Below are 7,054 nucleotides of genomic sequence, written 5' to 3'. Positions count from 1 at the left end.
TTCAAGGACTGGAAAAAAAGTTACCACTGTTGGTATTTGTTTCCCCAAATATGAACCTTTTCACATAAGATACAAAATCTTTCTATTTGCAACAGCTAGAAAAGGACTTACTTGTAGTGGGTGATAAAATGTCTCCTTTGTTGAATGTTAGGAAAAGCTGTAGGCAGTCCAAGAAAAGGGAGACTTTTTGTTGTTGTTGTTGGTGGTGGTGTTGTTGTTCGAGGGGCTTGAAGCCTGGGCATGGGCACTGTCCCTGAGCTCTTCAACTCAAGGTGAATGCTTTACCTTTTGAACCACATTGCCACTTCTGGTTTTCTGGTGGTTAAATGGAGATGAGTCTCAGGGACTTTCCTGCCCAAGTTGGCTTTAAACAGCAGTCCTCAGATCTTAGCTTCCTGGGTAGCTAGGATTACAGCTGTGAGCCACAGTCACCAGGCAAAAATGGGGGATTTTTATAAAAGAAAATCCACCTCTTCACCTGTGTCTAAACCTCAGATATTACTATTAGAACACTTTAACCTCAACTCATTTGATCTGACATTTGTAAATTTTCTCTTTTCCTTCATGTGGAAATACTGCAGTTAATGTCAACTCAACTGTGGGACTGGATCAATTGTATGGTAATCGCTAGCACCTAAATCAAAACATTTACATCAAAACAAATGAAACCCTCATTTCGAATAATTACTTTCTCTTTTTATTACAAATATGTGCTTGATTACTACTTAATGTGATATTGGACCTCCTAACAGAGTGATGACTTTTTCTTTCTCTTGAGCAATTGTCCTTCTTCCACATGGGTCAAATATTTAAGATTTCAAAAATTTCCATTGATAATTCATTAAGCTGACCTCTAAGAAAATGTGCATTTCTGGAATTGGTCTTCTCTGTTGTTCTTACATACACAGGCTTTCTATTATTTATTTGTTTTATAAGGAATTCTATTTTCCAATCTTTGTGTGACCAATTTTAGTCCCTCTGATCAGTCTTTCCTACCTTCTCTCAGGAGTCTTTAATTTCAGCCTGCCTCATAAAAAATGTATTAGTTATCAGCTAAATGAGTCCCAGCTTCAGTTTTTTCCTGACTTCATGTAGGCTGTGATAGGAGCCTTGACCGGCCTTGCTTACTGGAGTTTTTTACTTGTTTGTTTTGTTTTTAGAGGTCTAGGATTACTAGTCAATGTATTAGCTTCTCTGGGCCTCAGTGATCACCTGGACTAGCATCAATGGGTTTTTGCCCTAATGATACAAAAACAGCTGACTAAATTCCTGTTTTAATTGTCTCAAAATGAGGCAATCTGGCATCCTTGCAAAGCCATTAATCATATTCTGCTACCACTTACAGAAATGGTCTATCAATGCTTATCAATGGCTTTTCAAGGTTGACTGTAAAAAATGTTTATTTCTGTGTGGGAGGACCATATAAAAAACAAAAAAATCACATTGTACATTATAAATACTTTAGAAACAACAGCAAGAAAAAAAAACCCACTTGTGTCCCTATCTTGGAGTTCATTTAGCTTAACATCACCTTATCTATTCATATGCACATAGCTTTTGACCTTTTCTGCTTATCCACAACATATATTAATTATTGCCAATAAGGGATACCACGTGACTGATGTTTCTTTGGACTTGGATTATTTTAGTTAATATAATTTTTCCAAGTCTTTCCATTCCGTAACAAATTAGGCGATGTCATTCTTTCTGATGGATGATAGAATTCCCATACACACACACACACACACACACACACACACACGCACACACACACACACACACAAACTCACAATGTTTTCTTGATCCAGTCATCTACTGAGGGACATTGGGGTTGGTTCCATATCTTAGCTATGGGAAATACTGCTGCAATAAACACAATAGTATTGATGATTTTAATATGGTCTTTTTGCTGACTATTTAGGTGAATGCCCAAAAGTGGGATTGCTGGGTCATACGGGAGCTCTATGTGGAATCTTTTAAGGAACCTCCATACTGATTTCCAAGTGGTTGAACAAGTTTACACTCCCACCAAGAATGAAGTAGGGTTCCCTTCTGGCCACATCCCCTCCAGCATCTGTTATTGTAAAAATGTGGAGCGCTTCTCCAATTTGTGTGTCATACATGCACAGGGACCATGCTAATCTTCTCTGTATTGTTCCAATTTTAATGTATGTGCTGTTGAATTGAGCACAGAACATTTTTTATATATAAAGTGGAATTGATTTTCTTAAACTAGACAATTCAACAAAAAATAAGTTCAAAAGAATTGTGAAATTTTAGAACCATGTATTTCTTACATAAGCACACATTTAAGCCTAAAGTCAAGATTGATATGTCAAAAACAAAATAATTCCTCATATTTGTTGTTCAACAGATGTGTAGGAGGAGGCACCTATCATAATGAACACTGCAGCAAGTGTTAAGTTTTTTTTTAAAGTTTTAATGTTTTAAATATGTTTAATTTTGGGAACTTGCTTATATGCCAAAATTAAGATTGTTTGGTAGGTCATATAACTTTTCTATAAAGTATTTAAGATTTATGGTGGCATACATATACTACTAAGTATGTACATTTCAGAGTTTATAGAAACCTTACTAATGAGAAGCTGCAAAGTCTTTGTATGAAGAAACAGCGAAGAGTTAAGGCTTTGTTTTTTTTAATTAATTAATTTAATTTATTTTATTTGTGAACATAATGTACAGAAGGGTTACAATTACATGGGCAGGATAATGCGTACATTTCTTACCAAGCATTGCAGCATCCTCCTTTGTTTACCCTTCACGTCCCTTCCCAGCCTACCCCTCCCTCCCCAGTCCCAATCCTTCTCCCTCCCCCCCCCAGGCCCCCCCCTGCATCGACGTTGTAAAGATCGTTTTCGACATGACAACTTGTACTTCTCATTGTTGCAACAGGTCCACCTGTATACTAAAACGACTTGTTTTTCCCCATCTCCTCCACAAGTTATACTGACATCAAATAAAGTGAAAGCAGGGATTATACTGGGGGGGAGGGACATACAAAGCAACAAATAAATAATCTTATAAATGCGTTAGAAACACATGCATGAAAGAAAAAAACATTAAAATACATATCTAAGGGTTCATTTTCCTAACATCACATTATCTGACCTTTCCTGCTTGACTCATACATATACTAGATATTGCAAATAAGGGAAACCATGGGGCCTATGTTTCTTTGGGCCTGGCTTACTTCGCTTGATATAATTTTTTCCAAGTCTTTCCATTTCCTAACAAATGGGGCAATGTCATACTTTCTGATGGAGGCATAGAATTCCATTGTGTATATATACCACATTTTCTTGATCCATTCATTTACTGAGGGGCATCTGGGTTGGTTCCATATCTTAGCTATGGTAAATAATGCTGCAATAAACATAGATTTGCTGGTAGCTTTAGTGAGATCTTGTTTGTAAATATTTGGGTAAAGAACACTGCTGGAGGAATATCAATACCAAATTTCAAACTCTACTATAAAGCCATGGTAATCAAAACAGCTTGGTATTGGCATAAGAACAGACCTCAGGACCAATGGAATAGAATTGAAAACCCAGAAATGAACCTGCAGACCTATAGCCATCTAATCTTCGATAAGGGAGCTAAAACTATAGAATGGAAGAAAGACAGCCTCTTCAGTAAATGGTGCTGGCAAAATTGGTTAACTACTTGTAGAAAACTAATGCTAGATCCTTATATATCACCCTGCACCAGAATCAACTCCAAATGGATCATACCTCGAAGTCAAAGCAGACAACCTGAAAGCATTACAGGATGGAATAGCAGAAACCCTAGGTCTCCTTGCCTCAGGCCGAAATTTTCTGAATAGAGACTCGGAAACACAACAAATCAAAGAAAGTTTGGACAAATGGGATTGCATAAAATTGCAGAGCTTCTGCATGGCAAAGGACATAGCTAGCAAGATCAATAGAAAGCCCACGGATTGGGAAATCTTTACTAGCCATGCAATGGACGAGGGTGTCATGTCTAAAATATACTTGGAACTCAAAAAATTAAATCCTCAAACAAACAACTGCCCAATAAACAAGTGGGTGAAAGACTTAAAGAGAAACTTCTCTGTAGAAGAAAGAAGGATGGCCAATAGACACGTGAAGAAATTCTCAACATCCCTAGCCATAAAAGAAATGCAAATCAAAACAACATTGAGATAACACCTCACTCCAGTTAGAATGGCTATAATCAAGAACTCTAACCACAACAGATGCTGGAGGGGATGTGGACAGAAGGGAACCTTACTTCATTGTTGGTGCAAATGTAAACTTGTTCAACCACTTTGGAAAGCAATATGGAGGTTCCTCAAAAGACTTCACATAGAACTCCCCTATGACCCAGCAATCCCACTTTTGGGCATTTACCCAAATGTTTACAAACAAGACTTCGTTAACTATACTGTTTCTGTTAAAATTTTAGGGCTTCCTTACTTTATATGTTAGTCAGGAACAAAAATGATTATATAAACCATATACAGATGATGAGATGAGACATAAATAATAATCTTAGAGGGTAAATTTAAAGACTACTCATAGCCTATAAAACTCTTGTTGAACATCATAATCTTAGCCAGTTTTAATTGTACTGGAATATGAGAAAATAGTAAAATCTAATATGTAGTACACTTCAAATATTGGAAACAGTGGTATTTGGTTTTTATTTTATTAATCATTAATACTTAATTATTGGTTTTCTTTATTTGTAGCATTGTTTTCCTTGTTGTAATATAATATAACTTTTTGTAAGTCATCATTACAAAATACTTTGAAAATGTTACTGGGATGGCTATACCATTTTTTATTTTTATTTTTTATTTTTATTTTTTGTTGGTCGTGGAGCTTGAACTCTGGGCCTGGGCGCTGTCCCTCAGCTCTTCAGCTCAAGGCGAGCGCTCTACCACTTGAGCTACAGCGCCACTTCCGGTTTTCTGGTGGTTTATTGGAGATAGGAGTCTCACGGTCTTTCCTGCTCAGGCTGGCTTTGAACCACGATCCTCAGATCTCAGCCTCCTGAGTAGCTAGGATTACAGGCGTGAGCCACCAGCGCCCGGCCATACCATTTTTTATAGTTGCATGTGAATTTACAAAGAGCAAAATTAAGAACAAAATATTGAATAAAATTTTCTCAAGTAGAGTTTGAATCCGGAGTGTTGATAAATGTCCACACATAAATCTTAGCCCTAGGCTGAAGCAGTGGTTTTACAAAGTTGAGGCCACAAAATTGAGAGATGGTTTTTGTGTTTAGTTTTTTGTTTTTGTTTCTGTTGGTTGTGGGGCTTGAACTCTGGGTCCTGTGTACTGCTCCTCAGCTCTCCATCTCAAGGTTATTGCTACCACTTGAGACACAGCACCACTTCCATCTTCTTCTGCTTATGTGGTGCTGATGAATGTGGTGTTGATGGGTTATCATACATCAAATACCTTCAAATGTACATGTAGAGTCTAAAGATAGCAGTATGAATATTCTCATACAGCTCTTGTTTATCTGTTATGCACTTTCAGTATTATGATATTTCTCTCTTTCATTCTCTCTTATTTCCTCTCTTTCTCTTTCATGCTCCATGTCTGCTACTTAGAATTTCTGCTGGGCTACTATTATCCTTCAGGACCCACTGGGATTTTGGGAACATGATAGGGACCTTCAGTTACCCTTGCATTTTTTAAGAGTTATAAGAGTGACGTGATATTATCCTTTGCCATTCTAAATGGCAAAACAACAGATCTAGGAATTCCTGTTCACTTTTAGTACTATTACAAATTTTCCTCATAGGAATCATTGGGATGGATAAGATACTTTTAACCTGTGTCCTAAAGATCTTTTCCTTTTACAAGCAACCCTTTTCTTTTATTATCAGTAAGTAACAAAAACAAAACTATCCTATGGAAAGTAGGCTGAAGTTGTTCACAGGGATGAAAAACAAGGAAGTGGGGGAAATGAGCAAAGATCCTCATAGCAGTTTATCATGTACACTTTGTCAGAATGACAATGTGCTGGGAAGTCTAGATTAAATCACTAAACACCTGAAATATATAAATATATGTACATATATTTATATATGTATATTTATTTATATATGCATATATGTGTGTATATGCCCTTATATATGTACACATGTATATTGCTCTACATACAAATACACACATACATATACACATGTATACATGCACACATGGAGAAAGACGCATAGATACAGCCAACACAAGTTTCACTACTTGTTGAATATGCCCTAGACGGAATGCTTGGAACCAAATATGTTGAAGATATATTTGTCTCTAAGAGTTCTTTTAGCACTTCTCTTATGTCTTAAAACTGGTAGGTTTTGACAGATTCAACTTGCAAATGCAGTACAAGTGAGTAAATCACCGAGAAATCTCAGTAAGTATAGGTTATATGGTGTCTCCTTGCTTCCCACGGAATCCTTGCTCTTGTAGACACTCTCAACAACCAAAACAGTAGGAGAATATCCTGGTAATGAATAAAGTTACACGGCACTCTTTCCTTGAGCTCTTTTCCAACAGCCAGCATCAATTCCTAAGGAATGAGTGAATCCACAGAAGACTGGAGCACAGGTCATTTAACCAACCCATGTGATAAGTCTAAAGTGAAAAATGCTGACCGAGGTCTTGCATTTCCTGGCCACGAAAATAAGAAAAGTATTTGTAATGTATTAAAATTTGAGAATAATTGGTACCCTGTCAATAAATGTGTAGAATACAATTATACCAACTGACAAAAGATGCATTTCATTTGTGTGCTTTTGGACTTGGCGAGTGATTTTTGGTGAGTCTACACAAGTAGAATCAACATAAATCAAGCCAGCATTTCTTCATTTAAGGTACAAGGAAAGGATACAGGTTGACCCATTGTAGCAATGAGATGTACAAGACACTCTATCTGGGGAGACTAAGACCACATGATGGGTTTTTCTACAACCCCCATTATTCCACCAACCTTACTCCCCTCTCCTCTTCACTCTTCTAAGGGTTAAAATATTTAATTCATATACTAATCCACCTCATCACCAAAT

General features: G+C 36.9%; 1 non-coding gene across 1 annotated transcript; it reads right to left on the bottom strand.

Annotated features, from left to right (window-relative positions):
* Positions 1-2,084: 2,084 nt before the first annotated feature.
* Positions 2,085-2,191, bottom strand: LOC122127480. Its single transcript, XR_006151163.1, has one exon. It is a non-coding gene; the product is annotated as a U6 spliceosomal RNA (small nuclear RNA).
* Between the last annotated feature and the right edge of the window lie 4,863 nt (positions 2,192-7,054).

Source organism: Dipodomys spectabilis, unplaced genomic scaffold (genome assembly GCF_019054845.1).
Source record: "Dipodomys spectabilis isolate Male_0828 unplaced genomic scaffold, ASM1905484v1 ptg000301l, whole genome shotgun sequence".
Taxonomy (NCBI): domain Eukaryota; kingdom Metazoa; phylum Chordata; class Mammalia; order Rodentia; family Heteromyidae; genus Dipodomys; species Dipodomys spectabilis.
Note: the sequence above shows the minus strand (reverse complement) of the source record. Positions and strands in the feature narration are given on the sequence as shown.